The sequence below is a fragment of the Balaenoptera ricei genome, chromosome 1 (assembly GCF_028023285.1).
Source record: "Balaenoptera ricei isolate mBalRic1 chromosome 1, mBalRic1.hap2, whole genome shotgun sequence".
In the NCBI taxonomy this organism is placed as follows: domain Eukaryota; kingdom Metazoa; phylum Chordata; class Mammalia; order Artiodactyla; family Balaenopteridae; genus Balaenoptera; species Balaenoptera ricei.
In genome coordinates, this window is record NC_082639.1 from 160,758,907 (window position 1) to 160,770,523 (window position 11,617).

Below are 11,617 nucleotides of genomic sequence, written 5' to 3' on the forward strand. Positions count from 1 at the left end.
TATTTGGTATACATATGCATAAAAACTTTTGCTGATATCTCCTCTTCTATATATCAATATATTTCTACTGTTAATTCCTATATTAAATATTACTATTATTAACTTTTTTTATTAATTTATTTATTTTTGGCTGCATTGGGTCTTCGTTGCTGCGCGTGGGCTTTCTCTAGTTGCAGCGAGCGGGTACTACTCTTTTTTTTTTTTTTTTTTCACACACACACACCGTATTTTATTTTTACAAGAGATAAATAGACTGACACCAAGCATTGTACATGGATGACCACAACAAAAGCAACAATGATTGCAATTACCAAACATGAAACACACTCATACTATGTCATAATATTGACATTCAGTCCAGTAATCCTTCACTGTAACAGCTCCTTTACTTTGCAGTGAAAATTGATTTGTATATTCTTTGCCTCTTGTTTTCCAAACTTTTGATAGATTCATTCCCATATACCTAACAATTTCTGTTACCATTATACATAGAATGTTGTTCCATCACATTTTCTAATAACTAATTAGTTATTGCCAGTATTTGGGAACAACATTGATTTTTGTAACTTGCTCTTAAATTCAGCACATTCCTCTTCCCTCTCAGTCCCCAGCAACCACTATTTGTTTTCTATCTGTATGATTTTCCCATTCTGAACATTTTAGGTAAATGAAATCATACAATATGTGGCCTTTGTGTCTGGCTTCTCTCTCTTAGCGTAATGTTTTCAAGGTTCATCCGTGAACCTTGTATGTATCATTACTTTATTCCTTTTTATGACTGAATAATATTCCACTGTATGAATATACCACATTTTATTTACCCATTCATCAGCCGATGGGCATTTAGTTTATTTCCTCTTTTTGGCTACTATGAATAATACTGCTATGAACATTCATGTATAAGTTTTTGTGTGGACATATGTTGTCAGTTCTCTGGGGTATACACCTAGAAATGGAATTGCTGGGTCGTATTTGGTAACTGTGACTTTTTTAAGGAACTGTCAAACTGTTTTCCAAAGAAGCTGAATCATTTTGTCTTGAGTCCTTTTGACAAAACCTTAGTTTTCTTTGATAGCTCTCTTACTTTCAGGTGTGACAAGGCATTTTTTTTATATAAGTATCATACTGAACACATTTTTCTCCACTTGATTTTTTTTTCACTTAACATATACTGAAGATTTCTTCATAGGAGATTACAGAGATATTCCTGTTTTCTTTTTGCAGTTGCTTAGTACTCGGTTTGTAGAAGTACCGTAGTTTATTCCTCCAATCCTCTTTGATGGGCATTTTGCTTGTATACAGTCTTGCTGTTAAAAATAGTGCTGCAATAAATTGCCTTATATATATATCTTCCCATATTTTGCAGTAGATGACTAGAAATTAGATTGCTGGGTTTTAAAGTATTTGCACAAACAAGTTTGCTATATATTGCCAAATTCTCCTCTGTAGGGATTGAACCACCTTTCATTTCTATTGTAATGTATGAGAGAGCCTATTTCCCCAAAGTTTTAACAGCAGTGTATCCTTAAATTTGGATTTTTGCCAATCTAAGTTAAAAATAATATTCTCAGCATAGTTTTAATTTGCCTGTTTTTTATTATGAGTGAGGTTGAACATCTTAATGTTAAGAGCCATTCATATTTCTTTTTCTAATAATTATTGATATCTCTCGCCAATTTTTCTGTGATTGTTGACCTTTTAATTCTCTCCTCTAGAAACTTTATATAGTTTGGTAGTTAACGTTTTTCTGACATTTAACTTGCAATTTGTTTTTTCACTTTGTCATTGATCGTTTTACGTGATTTGTGGTATTTCTTGACAGAGACAACCATTCTTAACTCATTTAGCATTTATTTGCTATTAACGTCCATATTTCTAAATAACAAACATATACTATTACTTCTTAGTTTTCATTTTAAGCACTATTTATTGACCTTCCCTTTGAGCATATGGTGCCCTTTCAACAGAGACCCACTGCTCACATGCATATTTCCTGTACCCCCATTTTCTCAGTAGAGTAATGGGAAGAGTAACTTGTGAGTCTCCATCTGAGACCAACTGTATGAACTGAAAGTTGAATCTTTATGCAGTAATAAAGATTGGTAAAGCCTTTAGCCAAAATACTTAAAAATTTAAGAAAGACATGATTCATCCTCAAGTAATTTAATCTAATCCTTTAGAAAGGATTTGCTTCCATGGATTTGAATGTTGGTTTCTACATTACTAACTAGTAGACTAAGATGCAGAGAAATAAAAATTGAAGTTGTTAGATGCCACTTCAATTAAAGAAGAAAGAAGTGTTCTGTTTTCATATGTTCAACTTGAACACAATGTTTTCAGGAATAGACCTACTGTGAAAAATAAAATTTATTTACATATTTATCAATAATTCTTCTCTTAATAATCTTCCATTTTGGCCAAAAGGGTGAACTCAAAACCCTTCCCACATTATTATTGGCCAGTGAAGAATGGGGACTATGTGTCCCTCTTGTGCCACACCATGACCTGGGCAGAAGAAAGTAGATAAGGAGGCTTCCCTGGTGGTGCAGTGGTTAAGAATCCGCCTGCCAATTCAGGGGACACGGGTTTGAGCCCTGGTCCAGGAAGATCCCACATGCCGCGGAGCAACTAAGCCCGTGTGCCACAACTACTAAGCCTGCGCTCTAGAGCCCACGAGCCACAACTACTGAAGCCCACGTGCCTAGAGCCTGTGCTCTGCAACAAGAGAAGCCACCGCAATGAGAAGTCTGCGCGCCGCAACGAAGAGTAGCCCCTGCTCACTGCAACTAGAGAAAGCCCGAGCGCAGCAACGAAGATCCAACGCAGCCAAAAATAAATAAATTAAAAAAAAATCCCCAGAAAATTAAAAAAAAAGAAAAAAAAGAAAGTAGATAAGGGCATTTTGCTCCTTAGCCTCTGGATGCCTAGCCTGCAGAAGCCTCTTCTTGGTTGGGACTCAGAACCCTCTCAGAGTGTTGAGTTACTTGCCAGAGCTGGCACTTCAGAGCGATGCCTGGTTCCTTGTCGTCACACTTGTCATCCACCAGGTGCTGGCCTTTCTGTTTCCCTGAGTAACCCTTGATTCAGTGTCCCATAAATGTCTTGATGGAGGAAGCAGTCTGGGGAAGATGGGCCATTATGGGGACTAATGTATCTTTTACAGCCTTGGTGTTGCCACTGTCTTCTGTTAAGTTGGTTTAACCCTGAGACTGCTGGAAAGCCAATGGGTAAAAGAAGTTGATGTAGAGAATGGGAGGGTCAGCTGAACCAGTGTTGATCTCAGGGATTCTCCAAAAGTCTCCAGTTCCTCTCACCACAAAACATCTTGAAAAGTCCTAGAATGTTGGAGTTGAAATGGACTTGTACCTTGATTCGACCAAGAGGCTGAGGAGTGATGGAAAGGATCTCAGAGACCATCAAGTCCCATTCTCTCCTTTTCCAGAAGAAAGTCCAACCCGAAAGCCAAAGATGAAAGTGAGGTTCTCAACACCACATGGATATCGAAGGTGAGAGCCTGACCAGGATCCAAATCTGTCCACGTGTTCTTTTCTCCATCGATCCCTCAGGACAGTGGTTCTCCACCCGGGCTGCACATGTGAATCTCCTGAACAAATTGTAAAATGCCCAGGCCTCACCCACAGAGAGTCTGATCCACTGCCGTAAGGCAAAGGTTTCAGCACTGAAGCTGATAAAGCCAACTCAGTGCTTGACCCCTACTGGAAGGTCAATAAGCTTTTGTTGAATATTAATTCAGAATTTAATGAGCACAAAAGAATAAATGAATTATCCCCACCAGGTAACGTTGTTTTATTTCTCAACGTTATTGTAGACAGTTAAAAATATTCACAGAAGTAGAGAGACTAGTATAATAATTTGTATAGTATCTAATTTGCCTTTAAATAGAGGTTTTCTGGAGAATAGATCAGAGAAGTGACTCTAATGCTGCTGAGAATACCCATAGCCCCACTAGGCCAGGGTCGAGTTACCTGTGTGCAGTGTCTTTGGGTCCCTCTCAGACCACATTCCCCTGAACCTGTGGCAGGTGGGGGGACCCAGTGCCCAGGCATCCTGGTGGCCAGAAACATAGCAGGCGGCTAAAGATTGGGGGCCCTTTATACAATATGCCTGTTCCGCAATCCTGGCCCCAGGGCAGACCTCAGCTCCAAGGGGAGAAGAGGCAGAGTTAGTGCTAGATAGCGTCCCTATTGCTGGGGCTGTCTCCCAGAGGTACTCAGCTCTCTGCCGTGGCTTTTTAGAACAGGAGGTGATCCTGTTATGCTCAAATAACTCCGCCTTTGACTCCCTTTGGGGGATGGTTGAAATTTTCTCCATTGATTATCATCAGTTCATGAGAAAGTCTTAGTTTTCCTTTTAAGCTCATTGTGGCTATCAGAACTCTAATCAATTTCCTTGAAGTTTAATGAAATGAAAGCAGTGACTCACTGAAGATAAATGCATAGCACAGCTCTCTAGTTTCCAGGTAAGCTGGTCCCCAGCCAACTTAGTGGACTTGACCCTTTGAGGCTAGGAGCCCTGGAGAGAGGGGCCCTGGGGCGGGGGCGGGGGTGGGGCAGAAGTGGGGAGGGGCACAGCTGCTGAGCCTGAGCTGGGGAAGGTGGGGGACAGCTACTGAACACTGCTTCCTTCTCTAGTGCTCCCCCTTTCCCCAGAGTAGAGTCTCAAGTCTCATCATTAAGCAGGCGCATGTACTTCCTCCCCCCCTTACCCCCTCCAGCCCCCCACCCCCACCCCCGTTCAGCCATGTGGGAGGAGGGAGGCCGGCTTTCAGGGATCTGCTCTTCTTTTCCTTTACTTCTTGCTACATTCTCCCTCCATGTTCCCAATACCCTCATGCTGTGCCCAACAGCCCAGGAATCCCCGTGGCAAGTTTTATTGCCCAGGGTGGGTGGATATGTAGGTGACAGCCCATGTTAGAGACATTCCTCCTCTCATCCACACTTACCTATTCTGTGCCCCACTAATGGGGGAGGGGTGGCAGGGAGCTCATTTATCTATATTGCTAACACTTACAGGCAGGCAGCATGAAATGACCAACGTATCTATTATTCATCCCTGATGATAACAATATCCCCTGCTCTTACCATGGCTCTTGGCACATGGTGGGTGCTCAATAAATGTTTGTTGGAAAGATGGATGGAAGAAATGGAAAAGTCATTGGACCTAAAGTCAGGAAACCTACGTTTTCCTCCTGGTGCTGTTAGTAACTCAGTGTGCCTTTGATGAAGTCACCTCATCACCCTGGCCTCAGTTTCCTCTTACGTAAACCAAGGTGGTTGGATGGGTTGATCTCTAAATGTCCTGCCATGCCTCTTTTATGGCTCTATGCTGGCACAATTCCTGACCCAAGCTCAGCTGTTAAGGCCAAATATTAAACCCCTCAGGAGATACGTTTAAAACAGACCTGAAAAATGGCATCTAATCCAAGGAGAAGCTGTAATTCTGAAAATTCAGAGCCAACGGGGCCAAGAAATTCAAAGTCATGGGCCAGATTAGTTTTATGGGGGCTGATTCTGAGCCAGAGTCCCAGTCAGCAGTGGGTATCGTAACTACCCCACAGAGGATGTCTGCATATCGTGCAGCGGGACCAGGCTGCAGGGTGTTGTGGGAACACAAGGTGAGAGGCTCATCCTGCGAAGCAGTGCTGTTCTGTGAGATGCCTCCCACGCTGGCCCAGGCCCATGCCCTTCCCAGGGCTCATCTAAATTCACATGTGGTCTCTAACATATTTCTGCCTTCAGAATTGGGTGTCCTGACTGCCTCAATTCAAGGAATGTCATTGTAGAGCCATTAAGGACCAGTTTAAAATGGAATTGCCAATATACAACAGGGGCCTACTTATGGCACAGGGAATTATATTCAATATCTTGTAATAACCTATAATGGAAAAGAATCTGAAAAAGAATATATATGTGTATATGTGTGTGTGTATGTGTGTGTGTGTGTGTGTGTGTGTGTGTGTGTATAACTGAATCACTTGGCTGTACACCTGAACACAACATTGTAAATCAACTATACTTCAATTAAAAAAGTAGAATTGCCAGTCAGTTTCTACAGTGAAGGTTTAATGAAAAGAAGGAAGATACTCCAGACAAAGGATTACATAGGAAGGTGGATTAGAGTGAACCAGTATGTGGAGAGATGTACAGACTTGAGTTTGTTTGTTTGTTTTTAAATATCTACCTGGGTGCCATCATTATACATACATTATCTCAGATTCTCACTGCAACCCTGGAAAATAGACACCATGTTATTATCCTTTTCTTTTTTCTCTCTCTCTTAATGGTGAGGAAATTGAGATGATTCAGAGAGGTTAAGTGACCTGCCCACACAGCCAGTAAGTGAGGGACCAGGATTCCAGATCTTTTCCAGAAAAGACTCCAGAACTCAATCTTTCTGCCAAAATATGCTGTTCTTATGTACTTGGAAGAGGAGACATTATCCCCATTATCTACTTATACAAACAATAATACTAGTAACAGCTAATATTTACATACCCTTAGGAGTTGAAAAATTACCTTACATTATCTCATTTAATTCTCACCATAGTCCTTTTGGATGGGTATTTCAGTCCTATTTTTTAAGGAGAAGGATAGTAATGTTCGGAAGAGCTAATCACTAGGACAAGATCACCAGGACATAAACACTGAGACAAGGGACAAAAACAAAAGCCCTTTGGAGTCCTCATAAGCAGTATAAAGGGATTCCGAGAGTAGAACTTGTGAAAGTCACTGCTCTAAGCCAACCCTCTTCTCAACTTTGCAGTTCTACCTCTTTTTTCCAGTCACACAGAATTGAAATTCAGGAATCGTAGACTCAGGAACTTTAAACATGGAAGGACTCTCAAAACTGGCTTCAAAGTGGAGCCTGGAAGTTCCTCAAACGTGCCCCAGGGGCTGCCCTGGGGGGTGAAAGGAAGGTCAGGTTGGGAGTGGGGCTCCAAGGAAAATTGTAATTCATAAAACTGGCCCCAGAGTCTCTCACACAGAATTTGCCTTGGCTTAGGGAAAGACTTAACAAACCGCAGGGCGACAGAGGTAAGACACTGATGACATGATTTGGAAGGCAGCAAGGAAGAGATGGTTAAACCACTAGCATAAAAAAATAAGCCAGGATTTGGAAAGTGAAGAAAGGGGGGAAGAGGAGGAGGGAGAGAGGGCGGATATTGAGGTTGACGGCTGGTGCTGAGTCAGTAGAAATGGCACATGGGCTTTTTTCAGAACAGGGAAGTCTCCTTTTAGCTCTCTGCTTATCTGCTGTACGCCTGTCCTCCCCGTGCCCACTTCGTTCCCCTACACATAGCTGCCTGGTATGAGGACATTTGAGGGGATGGGGAGGAGACTGAGAAGAGGTTGCACCCTACATTTTGGTCAATGTTGAGGCAGAGAGGAAGGAGAAACCTGCAAGACGCAGAATGAGCACTTAGCAGAGCTGGACGATGGAGCCCAGGGTGACTAGGAGTAAGCAAGGGCTTGTGAACCTCAGGCAGTGTGTGGGGCGGGGGCTCAGATGATCTCCTCTAGATCCTGAGCAGCAGGTGACTCGCTGCTACAAAAGCGTGTACCCTGAGCTGGGCTCCTTGACTCCAAACTCCCCTCAAATGATCCCACTTTTTCTACTGCCTGCTTATTTATCCCAAAACACTGTTTACGGCTCTTCCCTGTGCATGTAGCCACACGGTTTCCTGCTTATTAAATCAAATCAAATTTCTTAAGCCTGGCCTCTCCCGCCATCGTCCATGAATCTTCTGCTCTGGTCAGGCTGCTCTCCCCTCCCATCCACACTGCTGCCTCTGTCCCCACACCTTGGCTTTGTTTTTCCTCTCAGCTGAAAAATGCTGTCTGCCCCTCTAGACTTATCTGAATCCCGCCAGCCTTCAAGGCTCCACCCCTCCACAGCTTCGAACAGCAGGGAAGTTTCTCCTGCCCAGTCTCAGGGCAGGTGAACTTGGTCCTGTTTGGAACTTGGAAATGTTCAATTTTCCATGCCTCCCTAATAAAGTTGTAAGTGTACCACTTGATGCAGAGATGTCTCACGTGTCTTAATTAACTGATGGCCACATGTCCCAGGCTTTCTGAGACATATTCCATTTCTTGCAAAACTTATCTTAGATCGTGCCTTCTAATTTAGGGTTCAGAAAATACAGACTCTGTGCTGGCAGTGTGATTCAAAAAATATATGTAGCAAAGGACTCCATTGTAATACTCGTTACACATTTGGGCCTCGTGGGCTGGGTATGAATCGGTAGGCAGGAGGCTGTATTTGCTTCAGGCCTTCATGGAGCATTCATGACTAGACCCATTGGGGTTGATGGCTGTTCACAAGGCTTAGACCCTGAGATGCTGGGGATCGATGACCCTCTCTCAACCTCCCAGACATTTGCCCAGATGGAAAAGGAACTCATCAAAAGAGGAAAAGATGAGAGTCAGTGTGTGCGAGACACTCAGAGCAGCAAAGCGTGGTGAGCCCAGAAGCCAGCAGGGCTGGGATGCTCAGGAGAGGAACACTTATGAACTGGAAGAGCCCTGCCACCAGATGTGCTGGAGGACCCAGAGCAGAGGTCAGTCTGGCTGGGGACCTTATAACAGATCCTAACACTGGGGCGTGCACTCAGTAGGGTGACTATGGAGAAGGACAGAGAAGTGAGCACATCTACCTGGAGGCAGGAGCGACATCCCTGTCATGCAGGCCAAGTGTGTCAGTCCTGTGACAGGAGAGCCTTGGGGGAGGGGGAAGGGCTGGGAGGTGGAGGGAGTGGCGGATGGGGAGAGATGCCAAACCAGGGGTCTGGGAGCCACTCGGTGAGCACGGGGAAGCACAGACGGGGAGCCTCCCCAGATGGCCAGAAGGACTACAGCTCAGAAGCACAGGTGAGGAGGACACCCGAGACGAGCAGAGATTTCAAGCCTGGGATTACAATGATGTTGCTGATGGGTGGTCTGAGCGAGAGTTGTTTTCTGGGTTTTGTTTTGTTTTGTTTTTGTTTTTGAGATATGTAATATTGATCAATTAAATGGAATTTATGCTCAAGAAAGTGTCAATTACCTTTAATAACTTATCTTTGGCTGGTAATGAGCTGAACGGATCACAGAGTCCCCAAGCACTTCAAGGCCTGTTTGGGGGTAAGGTAAAGTCAGCCCGTGAGTACTTGGGATCAGAAGGGTCATTTCCTATGCCTTTAGGAAGAGCCTTTAGACTGAGTTTTCTTTCCCCCACCTTAGGCCCTTTCCCCTTCTGAAGCTTCATTACAAAAGTGCCCAGGGGTTGACTCTGGAATATGTGGTGATCTTTTCATGCCCTGTTTTTTTCCCAGTTGCCCTTGCTTGAGTCATGGTGATGTCACAGGAAGAAGGCAAACAGTTTCCTTATCTGCCAAATGGGGACACTTAATACCAACTTGCAGGTTATTGTGAAGATCAGTGATTGCCTGTGGGAGGTGCCTGACAGAGCTTAGCACACAGTAAGTGTTCAATGAAGCACAGATCGTATTACTTTTTACCCCTGCTGCTGTTCTCTGCTGCTCCTGCTGGCCCTGGCTCCCTTTCTCTTTTTAGAAAGTGAGCATGAAGTTTGGAAATTAGGGCTTAAAATATATTTCCATTAGCCATAGCTTCTTTTGACAGTCCGCTGTGGAGGGGTAAATGATGGTGTGGGCAGGCAGAGATGGAAAAGACTTTTTTTCAGTGACCTGAGCACCTGGGTTATACACAGCCACCACTGACAGGACCATTTGCCTCCAAACCATCACCTTGATGATCCGCCAGGTGTGCAGTGAAAGCCATTTATAAGTGGCTTCCTCCTCTTTTCTCCACTGAATATTTAAAAAAATCACTTCAGTGTGAAACTAATCAATGACATTCTACCAGATGCTGGGGTGAAGGAAATGGGGAACTAAAATCTTTTCAGGGAAGGTGAAATATAGGTGCATTGATTTAAGAAGAACTAAACTCAATTTTTATCCATTTATTAGGTCCCTACCAGATCTAAAAGAGAACGCTTCTCAATTTGTAGTCTATAGACCCCAGCACCACAGTCTCCTGGGGGTGCTTGTCTGGAAACTAAAGGCAGGTTCCTGACCTCACCCTAGTCCTACCAGATCCATCTTTGGTAGTAAGAATCAGGGAGTCACATTTTAAATAAGTTCCCCCACCAAAGTTTGAGAATCACTACAACATAGGAAATATAAAGGAGTATAGTTTATATTTTCAGGCAGCTCACAATCTAGGTGGAAATGATAAAAAAGCAGGAAGCTGACACAATCACTGTGTGTTTTAGGAAGATTATTCTGGCAGCAGTGCACAGGATGGACTTGATTGGGAAGCTGGAGATGGGAGATTCGTTCAGAGGTGTTGGCAGTAGCCTAGCGTGAGATAAGAGCTGGAGGTGCTGAAAAGGAGGGACAGATGCCACATGTCAACCTGCGTCACAGATGTGTGTGTGTGTGTGTGTGTGTGTGTGTGTGTGTGTGTGTTTTAATTGCGGGCAGTCACCAATTCCTTTTGAAAGTCGGAAGGCTATAGATGACAAACACATAAAAAGTATGAAATAGTGTGGAAAAAACTGATTCCATTTATGCCAGCAGAGGCCCAAGCACTATCTTAATTTTTTTCTGCCTATTTAATTTTTTTAAAACCAACATTTTCTAAAACATTTCATCATGGGATCCTTCAAAAATATAAAGCAGGGACTTCCCTAGCGGTCCAGTGGTTAGGACTCTGAGTTTCCACTGCAGGGGGTGTGGGTTCGATCCCTGGTCAGGGAACTAAGTTCCCACAAGCTGCGCAGCAGGGCCAAATATATATATATATATAAAACAGAAGTTGCAAACCAACTGACTGACTGACTGAATCTGTCCCTGACATGTTTTGTTTGTTTAGAGGAGCATTTTTTAAAACTTTGAATTGGTTGCCAATATTCTAAAAAATCAGGTGATTTCACCTAAAAATCCAGATTATGAACTTTTCTTGAAAAACACTCAGATCTGGTAACTTCAGGACCTCATCCCCACAAGGCCACAGTCGCTGTGTCATTGTGAGAAGGGAGGCGCCCTCTCCGGTTTGCCAGAGTCCCCAGGACTCACCTCGTCCCCTCCCCCACTGAGCATCAGTTGCCACTTATCCTCACACCTGTGCTATTTTTTTCTTATAGTGAAGAGCATTAAGAAGCATTAAGAAGCATATTTATGCTCAAGTTGCTATTGAAATTGTTCTTTTATTCAGCCCGATTCACTACGCTACACACCTGGTCCTTGCTGCATTTAAGTTGGCAAGCCCTGCTATAACATCTATTCACGTCCCACAGAACCAGACGAAGGAAAGAGCTGCCAGGCTGTGTCCCCTCACCACTCCCACCTCCATGTATTGGTGTAGAAATGCCAGAACCTACAGTACTTCAGAGAGCCTTGGGCTGGGGAGTTTCCCATTAAGTCACTTCGCCTCCCCCAGAATCTCAAGACTACCTCCAGAAAGCACGATTAAAACTAATATGCAGAAAGTTGTAATCTTTTGAGATGGTGTTATAGGTGGCTAACAAAAGAATAGGTGTTCAGTCAAGACTTACTTGGCTGTCCAGTGAGTGGTTAAGACTCCGAGCTTCGGGG